General features: G+C 44.0%; 1 protein-coding gene across 4 annotated transcripts in view; it reads right to left on the bottom strand.

Moving 5' to 3' along the window:
* The window catches only part of MEIS3 (Meis homeobox 3), a 308,873-nt gene that overhangs the window by 234,050 nt on the left and 58,007 nt on the right, over positions 1 to 16,816 (bottom strand). For all 4 annotated transcript variants that reach the window (XM_068250573.1, XM_068250572.1, XM_068250575.1 and 1 more), the window contains exons 2-3: positions 7,611 to 7,727; positions 4,360 to 4,433 (exon numbers count right to left, since the gene is read on the bottom strand). The gene's annotated coding sequence lies outside the window, so the exon portion shown is untranslated. The remainder of the gene's footprint in view (positions 1 to 4,359; positions 4,434 to 7,610; positions 7,728 to 16,816) is intronic.

The following is a 16,816-nucleotide window of genomic DNA, read 5'->3' on the forward strand; positions in this document are numbered from 1 at the left end:
TTAAAAAAAGAGAATGGAGAAAAAACAAACAAACCGCACAGTATCCGGAAAGCGTATCTTATCAAGCATTTTACAACTTTTGAAAAAATAAAACAACAGTGGTTTAAACCCCCTGGTGGTTTAATTCCCGCTGCGCGGCCGCGGGAGGGTTTTTTTCATCTTTTTTTTTTTTTTAGCATGTAGCTAGCCTAGCACCAGCTACATGCTTCCCCCCCTCCCTGCGGTATCCCCCCGTATGCTCCGATCGCCGCTTGCCCATAAGGAACTCCCGTTCTGAACGGGATTTCCTTGAGGGCTTCCCCCATCGCCATGGCGACGAACGGAGTGACGTCACAGGGAGTCCCGATCCACCCCATAGCGCAGCCTGGCGGCGATTGGCCAGGCTGCGCAAGGGGTATGCGGGGAGGGGCCTGTATCCACGGCTAGTAGCGGCGCATCGGCGGCGGCGATTACATCAAACACGCAGCTAGCAAAGTGCTAGCTGCGTGTTTGAAAAAAAAATTATGTAAATCGGTCCTGCAGGGCCTGAGCGGCACCCTCCGGCGGCTTACCCCGTGTCACACACGGGGTTACCGCTAAGGAGGTTAAGGACACCTGAAGTGAGAGGGCTATGGAGGCTACCATATTTAGGTACTTTTCCGTTAGCCAGGCGCATCCAGCAGGTGGCGCTAATTACATTGATAGTTCACATTGCCACCGGCTTTATTTTAATTCAATTAACTCACTTTTTACAATACATTTGGCTGCAGCGAGACGGCCAGTAAAAACACAATGCAATCGGTTACATTAACACTTTTGTTACCTGAACTATTAATGTAATTAGCGCCACCTGCGCCCGGCTAATGGAAAAGTACCCATATTTATTTCCCTTTAAAGTGGACCTGAACTTTTGCACAAGACAGAAGGAACACAGAGACATGCACCCTGTTTGTATTTAGTGAGTTTAGCCTGTCTAATTCCCCCTTGCCTGACTAATCACAACTGTAATTTGATCTCTCAGCTGTGCCAGCTGATTGCCGGGGCAAAGCAGCTAATTTGTAAACACAGGATGTTAACCTTATGTATGCTACCATGAAAGCAGGAAGTAGACACATTGCATATTTATTGCAGGATTTGTATCAGCTGTCATAAAGACTTTTTTTTAAAGGTTATTATGCTGTTGTGTATATTTTACAGCAGAGAGGAAGTTCTGAATTCAGGCCCGCTTTACACAATACCAGTTGCCTGACATCCTGTTGATCTTTCTGGCATCAGTAGTGTCTGGATCGCAGCAAAATCCAGTCAAACATCTGATTTGTATGCTTGTTCTGGGTCTATGGCTAAAAGTATTAGAGGCAGACGATGATCAGCAGGACAGTCAGGCAATGTTGCATTGTTTAAATAAGAAAATAAATATGGCAGCCTCCATATCCCTCACTTCAGTTGACTTTTAATTTCTTAAAGTTGAGAAGTGTGGAGAAAATACGTAAACTAGCAAACCTGGACTCAATGGGTCTACAGCAGGGGTGTCAAACTCAAATTGGGCCGAAATTGAGCTCGGTGGCCAGTGGCCAATGTCTAGTGGCCACCTCTCTCCCTTATAAAGTTCCCTGGTGTCTAAAAGCCCCCTCCATCCCCTATACAGTTCCCTAGACAAGTGCTCCCTCCTTCTCCATACAGTTCCCTGGTGTCTAATGGCCCTCGTCTATATAGTTCCCTGGTGTTCAGTGGTCCTCCCTCCCCTATACAGTATCCTGATGTTTAGTGGTCCTCCCTCCCCTAATACAGTTCTCTGGTGTTTCTTGGCCCCCTTCCCACTCCTATACAGTTCCCTGGTACCTAGTGCTTTCCCCCTCCCCATATGGCTTCCCTGGTGATCTAGGGCTTACCTTCCAATATAGCTTTCCTGATGGTCCTAAGTGGGCCAGACATAATGCAAAGTGGGGTAACCACCTGAGGGCCAAATCTGATGGCTCCAAGGGCCAGATTTGGCCCACGGGACAGAGTTTGACATGTATGGTTTACAGTAAGGTAGCAAAAAATTGCACCCCTGCTTTTGTCATATCAGTCTAAAGTAACTGTTACCTGGATGTGTAGTTCTTTCTGTGGTTGCAACGAGGAACTGTGAGCATGAATTCCCTGTGCTTTCTGCAACCTCGACTGTATCCCGATATGACCCTGACGAAGGTTAAAAATGTCTGCGGCCTAATAGCAGACACTTAAAAAAAAAAGTTCAGTCTAGGTTCCTAGATCTCATATGGTCTCCCAGCATAATACATGTACCCCATTATACCTTAGTGTAATTCATGTGTTGGATGGCATACACAATATCATATAAAGCAGAATCTATACATGCTCAGGATGGTGGCCATGCTCAGAGGCTTGCTGTATTCACAGTGCAGAGGTCTCTGGCAGAGAAGCAGTAGCTGTGAATTACAGGAACAGGATTTACACGTCTCACACAGCAGATTGAAGCGCCCGTCTCTGTCATCCATCTTCTCCCCGGCTCTGTTCCTGTGAGCTATGAGGGTTTGCTGGGAACAGTCCGATAATTGAAATCCCTTCTCGGCCAGCACCGGCACAAGGCTGGTCAACGGAGAAAACATTTTTCTTTCCCTCCATTCCCCCGGCCGCTATCCCTCCGCCTCCGGAGCAAGCTGTACTCCACATATTGCTCCATTTCCCTTCGGCACGCACTCCAAGCATTGATTACCCGCCTGCGCCATCTATCACCTAGGATAGCCGGCAAATTACTCTGCTCCCAACATTCATTTTTCACCATCCTGCCTCCCTCCTAATCACTTTTTGTGCTTCTAAGGCTGTTTATATCCACTTGCCTCTCTCCCACTGTCGCACCTGCCACCTGCATAACGCAGCCTTCATTATATTGGTCTAGCGTACGAGGTGTTGCTGGACTGCTAAACTCAGAGCTAAACCTGATAAGTAAAAGTGAGACCCTAGGCTTCCCCTTTCCACAAGGTTCTGCTACAGTTCTGTGGATGAGAGTTCTTCACAGCCATCCAAGGGCCATTCAACCATGCAGGAATGGTGCCACTGACTTCAGGCCATCTCATCTGCAGGAGTGCTTAGCAGTAACACTCAGCTGAGATGAGCATTTCTGTTGCTTGCACAAAGGGATGGGAGGAACTGCATGCAGACATTACTAGTGGCAGACTACCGGGAAGGTTGTTGCAGTGCGTGGGTCCAATCATCCCACTCACTGACCATATTGTTAGTTAATCAGAGAAGCTCACATTCTAATCCCAACCATAGTTATACTGTAATGTCCCTACCAGTATAAGAGGTTTTTTTTGGGGGGGGAAGGGGGGGGGCATTTAAACAGTATGTTTTTGGTCTATCGGTGGTTCATTTTCACAAATGGCTTAATGGCTGAGCCGCTTATTATATCCCTCCAGGATGATAGTGGCAGAATCCAACACTGTCCTCACTTTGACGAGTCTCACTCCTACTTTCAGAGTCAATGGTTAATTATCACTTATCACTAGCAGCAAGGCCATCTTTACTGGGCTTCATGATGGCCATATTAGAATGCAGCTTCAAGAATTGCATTATTCAAAAACAAATAAAGCCTCCCCTATCCCCTCAAATGCCCACCCATACTCACTTATGGGGATCACATAACACCACGAATGGGTAGAAACTGTCTGATCCCTCTCAGCACCAGTTTTAGGTACAAGTAGCCCTTACTCTGCCATTGCCTCCATTCCAAAGGGAACAATGATAGAGTGGTTCATTTTCTGCCCCTCCCACTATCATGCCATGCCCCAAGTTGTTTAAATAAAAAGCAAGTAAGCTTTTCATATGATAATATGATAATCTAGTGTGACAAAGGGGTTAATTTGCAAAGATTGAAAAACAGAGCATGAGTGATCCAGTAAAGCCAATATTTTTCAAACAAAATGTTCGTTTGAAAGAGTTAGCAGCCTTAGGGCCTGTTCAGACTATGTGCGTATGAAGAATGCGTTTAAAATCAAAGAAACGCAAGTTGAAAAACGCATGCTTTTTTCTTGCGTTCTAATGCGTATTCTATTGCGTTTTGCACACACACGTGACCCAGGGGAAAAAAAAGAATTATGGGAACCGCAGAGGGAAACTGACGCTAAAAACGCAATAGTACGCGTTTTTGATACGCGTCCATAGACTTTCATTGCGTCCGTTTCTATGCGTGACGCACAGAACCGCGTGCAGCAATGCGGATGAGAAACGTATGCGTCTCATACGCATACATGTGAACTAGCCCATTCAAAAGCATTAGGAGCCGTTTCTATGCGTTTTTGGTACCCAGACACGTTCCCTGAAAACGTCTAGGAACGCACATAGTCTGAACAGGCCCTTAGCCTCTGGGACACCGTTTCTTACCATGACCACTTTTTCTGTCTTCTCCAGCCATTTAAAAAATTCTTGCAGATGACTCAAGCCTGCTTGCTGACTTCCTGTTAAAAGAAACACAAGGTGAAAAACTGGTGAAACAATTTTATCTATCCTTCTAAAAATGACTTTTTTTTTTATAGATATCCCACAGTTTTATTTTATTTTTCATTGTTTCTGCTCAATGGACACATTCATTGAAGAATGTTCGAGCTAAAAATCTATAAAATATTGACCCTTTTTAATCTCTTTCCTGCTCTCAGAAGCCATTTTCTGCCAGAAAAGTGTTTGATGGCTGTAATTCCTTATCAGTGATGAATACGCTATAGTCTGACCCGAAACAGAAACTGTCACTTGCTTACCTGAATATTAACTCTGTCAGAGAAGAAAAAAAAAAAAAGGAACACAGCCTAGTTATTTGCAAGCTCACCCTTTCCTTCTGATGATTCATGATAACAAAACAACTTAACTTGCAGTCTTTACCACTGGGAATAGGAGGCACGGATCTGCGCAGCTCTGATCATGTGCGTAGCCTGGGAGTTCTAATTGATTGGGATTTAAAGTTCAGAACTCAAATCTCTGCTGTGGTGAAATCATCCTATTTTCACCTGAAGAACATTGCAAAAATCAAGCACCTCATACCCCCAGAAGATCTGCCAACCTTAGTCCACGCCTTCATCACATCCCGACTGGACTACTGCAATGCTCTCTACACTGGCCTTCTAAAAAAGGTCTTGTACCGACTACAGCTGATACAGAATACTGCTGCCAGACTGCTAACCAACCAACCCCGTCACTGCCACATAACGCCAGTCCTGCACTCCCTTCACTGGCTACCTATAGAATGGAGGGTCCTATTCAAGATCGGCCTACTGACATTTAAATCCCTGAATAATTTAGGCCCTGGATACATGAAAGATATGTTGCAGCTGCGTAGCAATCCCCGCATTCTCAGATCAACAGGTTCTAATAATCTAGTCATACCCAGAGTCCACTTGGAAACTTTTGGTCCCAGAGCCTTCTGTCATGCTGCCCCTACGTTTTGGAACTCCTTACCTCAACAGATCAGGACAGCTCCATCCCTGGACGTGTTTAAATCCAGACTGAAAACCCACCTGTTCAGTTTGGCATTTGCAGAAATATAACTTTTGTTGTGTGAATACTTCATCCTACTAATTACTGAATCTGAGAGAGCCTAAGCGCTTTGAGTCCTATGGGAGAAAAGCGCTATAGAAATGTTATTGTATTGTATTATTGTATGATTCATGCTGTTGTCTCTCCACCCAGACAGCATGAGTCATCAGAAGGGAGGAGTCAGAAGTGATTACCTGGCAAACTCCAAGGTCAACTGTGACTTAACTACTCAATAGGGGATTTAAACTACAGTATTTTATTGTATCTGCACAAGACAAAAGAAAAGATCTTTAGGGTATACTGTATGGAACCACTACAGGGTAACTGGTGATTAGTGGTGTGGCCTTGTTGCACTAGACCCAAGGGTTCAGTTTCCACCATGATAACTTTATGAAGTGGCTTAGGTGTTCTTGATTGATTCCCTCCAGCTACATTGTCTTCCAACCAAAGCCCATTCATATTACTGTGAGGTAGGTTCCACCTAAAATAGTGCTTAGTTACGTTTTAATCATTATTATTATTATTATAACTGGAACAGAATTTAAAAAAGGAACATTAACCAAGGATTGAACTTCATTCCAATCAGTAGCTGATACCTCCTTTCCCACAACAAATCTTTACCTTTTCTCAATCCCAAATAGATCATTAGAAAGGTCTGTGTGGCTGATAATGTGGTGAAACCCCTCCCATAGTGTGAGGTCATGGTCATGGTCCTGACAGTTTGCTGTCTGTGAACTGTGTTGCATTGTGGGAAAAATAAGGTATTTTTCCTACTGCCAAGCAAGCATAATCTCCCTCTGTGCACAGAACTCTCAGCAACAAACATTCCGTCCAGATCACCTGGCAGAACTAAAGATGTTGCCACCAGAGATACATTTCAGAATGTAAATAAGGGCGTGAAAACATTTTACATTGGTCAAACACTGACTAAATAATGTATAAAGTATTTAAAAAAAAAAAAAAAAAAAAAAAGATAAGCAATTTTATGCATTATGTTATTTTCACTACAATTCCTCTAAATGAAGGTGCTTTTGGGGACAGAGCCTGGTACAAGCGGTTCTATGTTCTTCTAAGTGCTAAAGAATGTATTGTATCAGAGAAATAAACTGGTTTTTAAAATGAGACTTACATAAGGTGAATGTAGATGGGACAAATGACTAATCAAACGTATTTATTTGGCTCGCAATGGAATAGGAGAACCTGCAAGGCGTATATTTCCGGAGGGGCAATAACTGCAGAACAATATTATGCTGAAGCTGAGATATTATGGAGCGCCACTGGCTTCTTAGAACTTTTTTTTTGCATTGTTTTTGCTCTCCTAGCCTCTCCCTGGAAATGCAGTTTCCCTCACTCCCCCATCTCCCTCTCTCCATCATCCATCTCCCCTTCTCTCCCTCGCCCGCCTCCCCCCTTTTAATTTTCCAGGCTGTGCTCGGCTGTAGGGTAGGAGCTAACATTTTTCTTCTCTTATTGTCAGGCGGATCGCTGTGCTCTCGGCTCCCAGAGATGGCAAAAGCCAATCAGCTCGTCTATGGATTAAAGATTGTTGTTTACTGCTGGGGGACCATTGATCAAGTAAATGACTTTATGTTAATGAAGGGAACCGTTGCACTCATTACTCTTTGCTGGCCTTCTGACAGGTCCTGCTAGAGATGCAATTTTCAGTCTCCCCCATTCTCGGCTGGTGAAGAAACATGTTCCAGGGAGGGGGAAGGATACCTGCCGATAGCCGTCCTTCTCTCCAATGCTACCTGCTCTGCTCACCCCCATATCTCAGTACTCATTTATTGTACCCCACAGAGGCTGCCCATATGTCACAAGGAGAGGAACGCCATACATTTATTGTGTATTACTCAAGACCATGTGTCTGAAATATCATTTTGTCCTTCAAACATCATTCGAGTCCGGCTAAGCAGAATGTGCTTCCTGTACGTTCCATGCATCCCACCGAGATAGACTAAGACCAGTCTAATATTCATCTGCTCTTGTTTTATCCCTCCATGAGCCATATTGTGACATCCAAGGAAAACCTTTACAAGATATTCTACCTGTAATGTACCCAGTGAGCCTTCTTCATCTTCCCATATATATACTGTAGGTTTAGATACCTTGATTTCATTGCCTTCAAGATTCCTCACCAGGCTGTCTTTCTCACTGCTCTGGCCACACATAGTCCTTCTCATTTTGCTGGATGACATCGATGATTGGTGCAGAACATTGAGCCCCTAGGTATAAAGAACAAAATGGTAATGGGATCACACTAACTTGATTGTGGCTGCCCATCATACACAGTGCAGCTCATAGCAAACTCAGAAAAAAAGAAGTGCATATAGGGAAATCTGAACATACAGTAGTTTTTTCTACAATTTTTATTGAAATTTCCGTTATAATAAAAAACAAACAATTGACATAACCATAACATATGTATTATAAGTTATTTTAATAAGTAACAATTACTTCCGAAAGGAATAAGCTATACAAATTAAGGCGTATAACAAATCTTTTGTCTATTTCGTACTTGGTAACCCACACTAGGGCCAACATCAGAAATTTCTGGGCACCTTACTGGGCAAGCCCGTTGGGGCCCCCTCCCTCCTCCCTGTCCCCCACAAAAACTAGCCAATCCTTCTGCTCTGCCTGCATCCAGACTTACTGCTTGTCACGAGGTTAGTTACTACTTACACACCCCACATTAGTCTGCTGTTCCTTTACAACCCCCCCCCCCCCTCCGCAGGCAGAGGGCACACATTGGGCACGGACACAGATTGCAGGTGGGGTGGGGCCCACGTCTGCTGCACTGTCACTGTTTGAGCCCCAGACTGATCTCGGGCCCCATACACGTGTGCCCTTTGTGGTGCCCTGAACTGCACAATAAAGAACAATGTATGGTATAAACCGAGGGAAGGTAAAAGGTTATGTCTGCCCTGTTTTCATGGCCTCTCACAGCTGGGTGGGTAAAGGAGTGCAATATAGTATCAATGGTGTCCAGCACTTAGGGCCCGTTTCCACTACTGCGGAAACCGGGCCAAATCCGCAGAGTTTCGCGAATCGCGCGGGTAAACTCTGCCATAGGAAACTATGGCGCCGCCGGCCAAATCGCTTACCTTAGCTATTCGGCCGACATTGCCGTCAGCTTCCGTGCGGGAGGCTGCGAATTCCATAGCCGTGCATGGCACGACTTCTGGGATTCCACCGCGTGTCTCGCAGCCGCGCACGGTGGCCAGTGGAAACGGGCCCTTAAAGTTATAGAGATGACAGGTAAAACTTACGCAGTAAAACAGAATCCTCTTAAAAAAAATCAAGAAAAGTAAAAATACTTTCCAGTTGTAAAGGAGTTGATGGAGAAATTAAGAATGCACACAAAGAAATAGAGGAAACAAGGTAGGAGACTGAGAAAGAAATATTAAAGAAAAAGAAAAGGGCAGCATGGCGGCATAGTGGTTAGCTCTCTCACCTTGCAGCGCTGGGTCCCCGGTTCAAATCCAAGCTGGGACACTATCTGCACAGAGTTTGTATGTTTTCCCTGTGTCTGCATGGGTTTCCTCCGGGTTCTCCGGTTTCCTTCCACATCCGAAAAACAGAGAAGTTAATTGGCTCCCCCGTAAATTGTCCCTAGACTACATGCACTTCACAATATTTACATATAGACATTAGATTCTGCACCTTTCTGAGGGACAGTTAAGAGACAAGACAATATACTCAGTACAGCGCTGCGGAAGAGGTCAGCGTTATATAAATACTAAATAATGATGTAATGATGGGGGTGTAGACTTCTTATTGGGCCGAGTCTTCATAGCCTTGTGTCTTTCCCATTATTATCTGGTAAGTGAGTGGAACATAGATTTAAGAAGAATAGATACAGGAAGTTAGTTTACTAAGGCTCGGTTCCCACTGGTACGTTTTCTACACCTCCAAGAAACACAGGCCCAAAAAAGAAGGTCCACTTCCACTTGTGCAAAAGTCAGATCCATTTGCCACATTGCAGCAAATTCTTCAACTGCTTCATTTTTCCGGACGAACAGATGCACTTCCCATAGCCACCTATGGTTGTTTCCCAACTTTGCATTAGGTTTGTCCCAATCTAGAACACCAGGGAAGCTATATTGAAAGTGAAGTCCTAGAACACCAGGGAAGCCATATGGGGGAGAAAGGGGGAAAGCACTAAACACCAGGGAACTGTATAGGGGAAGGAGGGGCCACTGAGTAATTTGGCCACCAGCAATAGCCAGAGCCCAAAGTATTGTTATTTAATATTTATATAGCACCGACGTCTTCCGCAGCGCTGTACAGAGTATATATTGTCTTGTCACTTAACTGTCCCTCAGAGGGGCTCACAATCTAATCCCTACCATAGTCATATGTCTATGCATGCATCATATAGTGAATATATTGTAGTCTAGCACCACTTTTTTAGTGGGTAAGCCAATTAACTTATCTGTGTGTTTTTGGGATGTGGTTTCTCACACATCCCAAAATCATGGTCAGAGACTGAACTCTGGACTCTAGTGCTGCAAGGCAAGAGAGAGCCAACCACTGCCACCAGGCTGTTAGGGCTTTTAAGCATGTTACATAAAATTTCAGAATATAATAACATTTCTTATGTTATTAGGGATACTTTAGCCTGGACACACACAAAGCAAAACTATCTTATGCACCTTAATGCTACTGAGCCATTTAAAAAAGATAAAATTTGTTTGGCTTCACCCCTGAAGGCTATAACCTAACTCAGACTGTAGACTAGCTCCAGGTCAGCCACATCAGTTCCAGCCCAGTTCTCATAAAACATACAAACACCCTCTTGGACCATTATAGTGCCAAGTCAATCATCCCCTCAGGATGTTTTTGAACTGCGGGCAACCAACACCAAGCAAACTGGGTGAAACTCCATTAACTCACTAGTATTGGTAGGGATTGTGCAATAAATCTACAGATTGCAAAAGGTTGGGGAGTGGGGGGTTCAGGCATGGGCAGGAAAATATGCTTACAGGAAAATAATCTAAGGAAGGCTTATTGGCCAACAAGCTAATTATTTTTCTTTTATGTTAGCCAATAAATGTTATCCCAATTCTTAAAATTCTTTAAGTGACAACTAACCATAAAATATTCTACTGCTGCTACTTTCTGCAAATCCGCTACAGTCACATATGGTCAGGGCTCAGGCACCAAAGTAGGGCCGCTTAGCAGGAAATGGAGAATTCTGGTAAGTTCAGGCCAGGTCTCAGTGATATCCTCCAGTGATGTCCAATCTGAAGAACCCAAGTAAACCAACTGATAATGATCATTCTAAGCAGCTAAACATGACAATGTGAATCTTGTATGAAGGGGATTACAGTAAAAAACAAAATGTATTACCTATGCATTACCAATGGCGTTTAATTTCCTCACTTTGTATGTTAACTTCACCACAATAAAATATTTTGAAAACAAAAAACATCCCCACCATGCACTCTCTGCTTTATTCATTTATTTTACTTTTTGGTTAGCAGTTCCAAGTAAGGAAGTTCTGGTGTCTAGCTGATCCCACAGTCAAATGACCTTGATTAGACTGGTCTAAGACATTGTCATGTAATGTCTATGGCTAGCTTAAGGCACTTTACAAAACTACAGCAAAATAAAATAAAACACAAAAATTATTGGTTGGTTGCTGTGGTCCACAATTTTTCTTCAGTCTTTCACTTAAGGGAGGCCGAGTGTCCTCAAAACCCCCATCTGTTACAAAGTTAGTTATATCGCATCAATCTTCATGTTACCATGATTGCATCCATGTAGCCTTAATAAACTCCACATTGGTTCTTGCATCTTCCTGATCACATTATACCTTTATCTACCATAAAAGTGATATGGAGACAGACCTCAAAAACAAAAAAAGGTTTTGAATTCCTTATAAACAGATATGAAGGGAAAGACGTTTTTTTTAAAAAAAAAATTATAAAAGTTTTTATGAAATGCTAAAGACAACATTTTATCGGCCTTACATATAAAAACTGTGCTCTTGCATGTTACAGCAAGCAATCAGCATCTAAGGCCAGTTTCACACTGCTAACCAGCATTAGTGTTGCGGTGCGACAGACGCACCGCAACAACAAAAACTGCCTTCAGGTAATTCCGCGTTAATATGCGTTAACCCCTATTTTGACATCAGGCCAAGCAGGAGTTGAGGCTCTCTAGCGCTCACTTCCTGTGGCCAAAAAGACGAATTGCGCGGAAGTGTATTGACAAAATACATGCGACGGCCACTTTAAAATATCTGTGTCGCCATAGACTTACATGATTTCCGGTTACACGCACATCGCCATGCAAGATGCCAGTCAACGTTGTAATGTGCTTCCGGCGGGAGAGCATCAAAAACGTCATTTCCGCCACATCACAACGCACAGTATGAAAGGCCCCATAGACTTTCGTTGGCATATTGTTGGCCTGCGGCAAAACAGGCCAACGCAACGCCACAATGTGAAAGGGGCTAATAGTGTAAACTATGTACCCTAGATTTAAATCAAACCTGTGATGGGTGTTTAGTAAATGATATATACTTACCTCAGTAGTGGGAAGTCCCTGGATAGTCCAGAGGCTTCACAAATCCTCTTCAAGGCCAGCATTGCTACACAGGACCCTCTTCTTCATGTGGCCATGCTCCCTCCTGGCCATGTATAAGCACTTCCGGTCTGGCTATGAGCGAAGGCCTGCTCGTGCCCCATAAAACACAACTTTTTCCCCTCCAAGCAAGAGCAGTTCCTTTTACTGGGCATGCCCAGAGTTTACTCAGTCCTATTGCACTCATGCTCAATCCTAATGCATTCATACACAGTGGAGGCGCGGCTACAAGAAACCTAATTCAACAACCTCTTGTTAAAATGTTTTACAGGAAGGGACCCAGCGCTGAAGCAGGAGGCTGTAAGATGATTCGGGAAGAGGGCATGTCATTTGGGTGCCGGGCAGTTCGGCGTAGGGAGAGCCAAATGACGTCTCTCCCCGCTGCCGCTAAACTCCCCAGCAGCGTTAAATTCTATTCCCCCTCCGAGTTGTAGCAACTCGGAGGGAGATGTAATTCGGGGTCTGGCCAATTCCAGAGTTCCTAATTACTGTCACGCATGCCGCGCAGCATTGCTGCTATGACAGCGCCCAGCTTCAGCAATCGCCACCAGGCGCCGAAATGAACGGCTTCATCCAGGAAGCACCTGGTCTATGAAGAGGATTCTCATTACTGAAGTCAGTATGCAATTTTTGCGCTTTTTTTGGCTTCAGGTATAAATAAGCATCCAGTTACAGTACCTTAGCTGGAGTTTATCCCTCATGAAATGCTATAACCAGAAACTATTTTGCTTTTGTTTGTTGCTGGGACTGCAACAGCGTCATATACAGTACATACACATACAATGCTGCTGGATACTTAATTCTGGAAGATCTAGTCATTCTGGGGTGACCAGATTTTTAGTGCGTTCTGGTGCAGATTATTTATCTTCTCTTAAATAACTACTGTAGAGGGGTAGGGGGGAAAAAAAATCTTACCTGGGGCTTCTACTGGTCCCCCGCAGACGTCCTGTGCCCGCGCAGCCACTCACTGATGCTCCTGTCCCCGCCTCTGGTTCACTTCCGGAATTTGTGACTTTAAAGTCAGAAAACCACTGTTCCTATGTGGCTGTGTCCTCACTCCCGCTCACATCACCAGGAGCGTACTGCGCAGGCGCAGACCGTACTGGGCCTGTGCAATACACTCCTGGTGCGAGCGAGGGCACGGCTGCATAGGAGCAGTGGTTTTCTGAAATTCCAGAAGTGAACCAGTGGCGGGGCCGGAGAATCGGTGAGTGGCTGCGTGGGCACAGGACGTATGCGGGGGACCATTAGAAGCCCCAGGTAAGTTCAACTCTTTTTCCCCCTACCTGCCTACAGTAGTCCTTTAAGAGAAGATAAATCTGCACCAGAACAAACTAAAAATCCAGTCACCCCAGAATGACTAGATCTCCCAGAAGTATCCAGCATTGTGTGCGTATGAACTGTATATGACAATATATTTATTGTAAAATATAAAACATTTAACATAAACCTCTGTGAAAGTTACGGAAGAACTTGCAAGTGCCAGGGTTAGTCACCGCTCACCAAAAAATAATAAAAAAATAATTTTTCTGAAACTCCACCCCACCTTGGCCAAACCGCTGTGGCAGATTTTGCCCAAAGTGTTTTTGAAGATGTGGCCACTCCCACCTGTTATCGGGGGGCCTGCCCCTAGCCTGGCAACCACCCATTAGGCCACAACTGCTGAGCTGTGGGCAGGCTGTGGCAACACAGGTGGGCAGGGCAGGGCCGGGCCGAGGCATAGGCTGGAGAGGCTCCAGCCTCAGGGTGCAGTGTAGAAGGGGGCGCAGAATTCATTCAGCTGTCATTCCTAATTGTGTATGAAGCAGAAAGAAATAAGAAAAGGGGATACATGGCAGTGACTGCAAGCCAGATAACTAGCTATTAAGGTGTTGGGGAGGTTGTGAGTGGGCCCTATGGCCCTCTTAGTCTAATAGCAATCAGTGAGTGACAGCTGGGGAGGGAGGGGTGGAGGGGCGCACTTTGGTGTCTCAGCCTTGGGTGCTGGAGGACCTTGTCCCTGCTCTGCAGGTGGGGGTGGCCATAGAGCTTTGAAATAGCTGGTGCAAAACCCGCCATTTTAGGTATATTTACATATTGCATATTTACATTAATGGACTACTACAGAGAAAAAAGTAAGCAGTTAAAATCTATCAGAACCAACAGGTATTGAAGTAGTCCTCCTCCTCAGGGGGGATTCTCAAGGTTTTCTTTGTTTTCAAAAGCATTTCCTGAAGTCATTTGCTAAGTGTAACAGCCAATATAGCATACAAGTAAGTAGTGAGGCTGGTTGGTAACTTACTATTTTGGCAGTTAGACTTGTCGTTCAGGAAATGCTTTTGAAAACAAAGAAAAACCGAGAGAATCCCCCATGAGGAGACAGACTAGTCCAAAACCCGTCGCTCCTGTCAGATTTGAACGGCCTACTTTTTTCGTTGTAGTGGTCCTTTAAATACTTTATATTTTAGAACCTTGATCGTCATTAAGGTATATCGGAAATAGCACAGCTGAACCTCCAGCTTTCAGGGTGGGGCAAAGGCTGAGGTTTTCCACCATTCTACAGAAAATAAGTCAAACTTATTAAAATAAAAGTGCAGCGTTTGGTAAACTTATGATTCAGTCTACCTGGGGGCATGTTTATATTTGATATTTAATAACACTTCAGGTACATTTCAAACTTTATGATCGCAGTGTTTATCAATTGCTCTTTTGATGCTTGTTTTAGATTTCCTCCGTGGTGTTTCCTCATGAAGTTAACATCCTGTGATGAAAAGTAATTTTATGCCCCCGCTTGCAGCAATATGGCAGGATGGCACTTGTTTTGTGGGCAGATTAGAAATGGCGTGTTATATGGGGAGATATATTAACGGCAGATTAGAGTTTGCGGTAAAAATCCTGCAGTAAGTGATATATATAGAGCTTGTGACCATCCCAAGGAAATGATGAAAGAAGCAATTTGCAAAAATGCAAAACATACATCCCGCAACAAGACGTAATAAGTCCGTAGCTAAAGTCCACTGTTCAGATAAAACTTTTCCACAAATATCTAATTTACACTTCAGCGCAGGTAGTAATTTTTCTACCACCCCACCAAAACAATTGCTTACCAGCTCTTTAAGGCAGTGGAGACCGCCATACTATCCCAGGTAAAAAAAAACACAGATAAATACTTGTTCTGCTACCTTAACATATGTATTGTACTGTCCACATTTTGATTTCAGTGAATTTTATATAGTAAATAAAGAGAGAACTGTTCCAGGCATTTTCCATCTTTACTGCCTCTGACTGAAGTCTATTCGGATGTCATTTCCTCCCTTACTTTTCTTTTTCTCCTCTGTCGGGTGTATGCATTGCCAGCCCTCCTCCCCACTGAGCTCTGTTGAAACTGCAGTCATATCTATCTTGCTTTGTAAACACATGTGGGTGCAACATAGATCGTATTTTAGCAGCTTCTGCAGAGGGGTGAGGTGTATCCCTTTTCAACCTCCTGTCACACTGAACTGTCCTCAGCCAATCAAAGAGCAGGAATGTGGGAGGGGCGATAACAAGCTTCCCTCTCCATGGCAATGTACCAGAAATGAGCTAGGTTGAAAAAAAATAAATTACAGGAGACACTTATGATTATTATGGAATGCTTGCAACACAGGGCCATGATGTAGACTGCATAATAAACACAGAGCAGAGGACACATGGAATTTGATTTTATGGCTAACAATCCTGCTTTAAGACCCAAATTACGAGGTCTTACAGTGCAATCACAGACAGACAGCAGGAATCCTCACCATTGATCTCCAATGTGGTAGCCAGCAGATAAGCCAGAATCCCCAATTCATCTTAATCCAGCATCAACAGGAACATGGCAAAAATGAAGCGTCTGATGCCTCCAGTGGATCTATCAACTCTAATTCACTCCTTCACAATATTACACCACAGCTGGATTACTGCAATATCCTTGATACAATTCTTCCAAATAAAGCCCTGCACCACCTGAAGATTGTACAGAATGCTGCGGCAAAGCTGTTAACAAATGGACTCCGCCATTGCTACACAACACAGGGCCTTTGTTCAATCCACTGGTTGCCCCTACAATGGAGAATCCTCTTTAAAATTGACCTACCGATATTCAGCTAGATAGCTGAAGGATTTGCTGCTACTGCACCACATCTCACACAAGCTCAGATAAACAGGATCTAGAATAACTTCTTCATCCCAAGAGTCGGTAACATTTTAAATAGCCCTTCAGTGTTCTTAACCAGGAGTAACCCTAATATTTTCTCCCAAAACATGCCTGTGGTAACATTAACCCTCCACCCAACCTATGTCTAATACTAATTCTAATACCCTAATATGCCAAACACTATCCTGTTACCCCAACTAATCCTACTTCACTTAACCCAAATTATTTAACCCCATCCCTAACCACTAGGCTGACTTAACATGAACAGTCAGGAACAGTTTATAAGTTTTTGTGACTCGCCCCAAATAAACTCCATCTTCCATGTACTGCAGCTCACATTTCACGTGCAGGTGTCTTCATATCAGTGTTGCCAACCTTTCACGTTATTTTTTACTGACAAATACCTAAAAATTTACTGACAAAAGATTGTTTTTACTGGGCATGGTCCCACAACCGAATGTGGGCGTGGTCATGGGTGGGGCCAAATATACATGATTTTAGTAGTGCTGTAAAAGGTCTGCCCGGGGAAGTTTGAGCTCTGCCATAGTGTTCCCGCCCTTCCGCCAA

The sequence above is a fragment of the Hyperolius riggenbachi genome, chromosome 8, assembly GCF_040937935.1.
Source record: "Hyperolius riggenbachi isolate aHypRig1 chromosome 8, aHypRig1.pri, whole genome shotgun sequence".
In the NCBI taxonomy this organism is placed as follows: Eukaryota; Metazoa; Chordata; class Amphibia; order Anura; family Hyperoliidae; genus Hyperolius; species Hyperolius riggenbachi.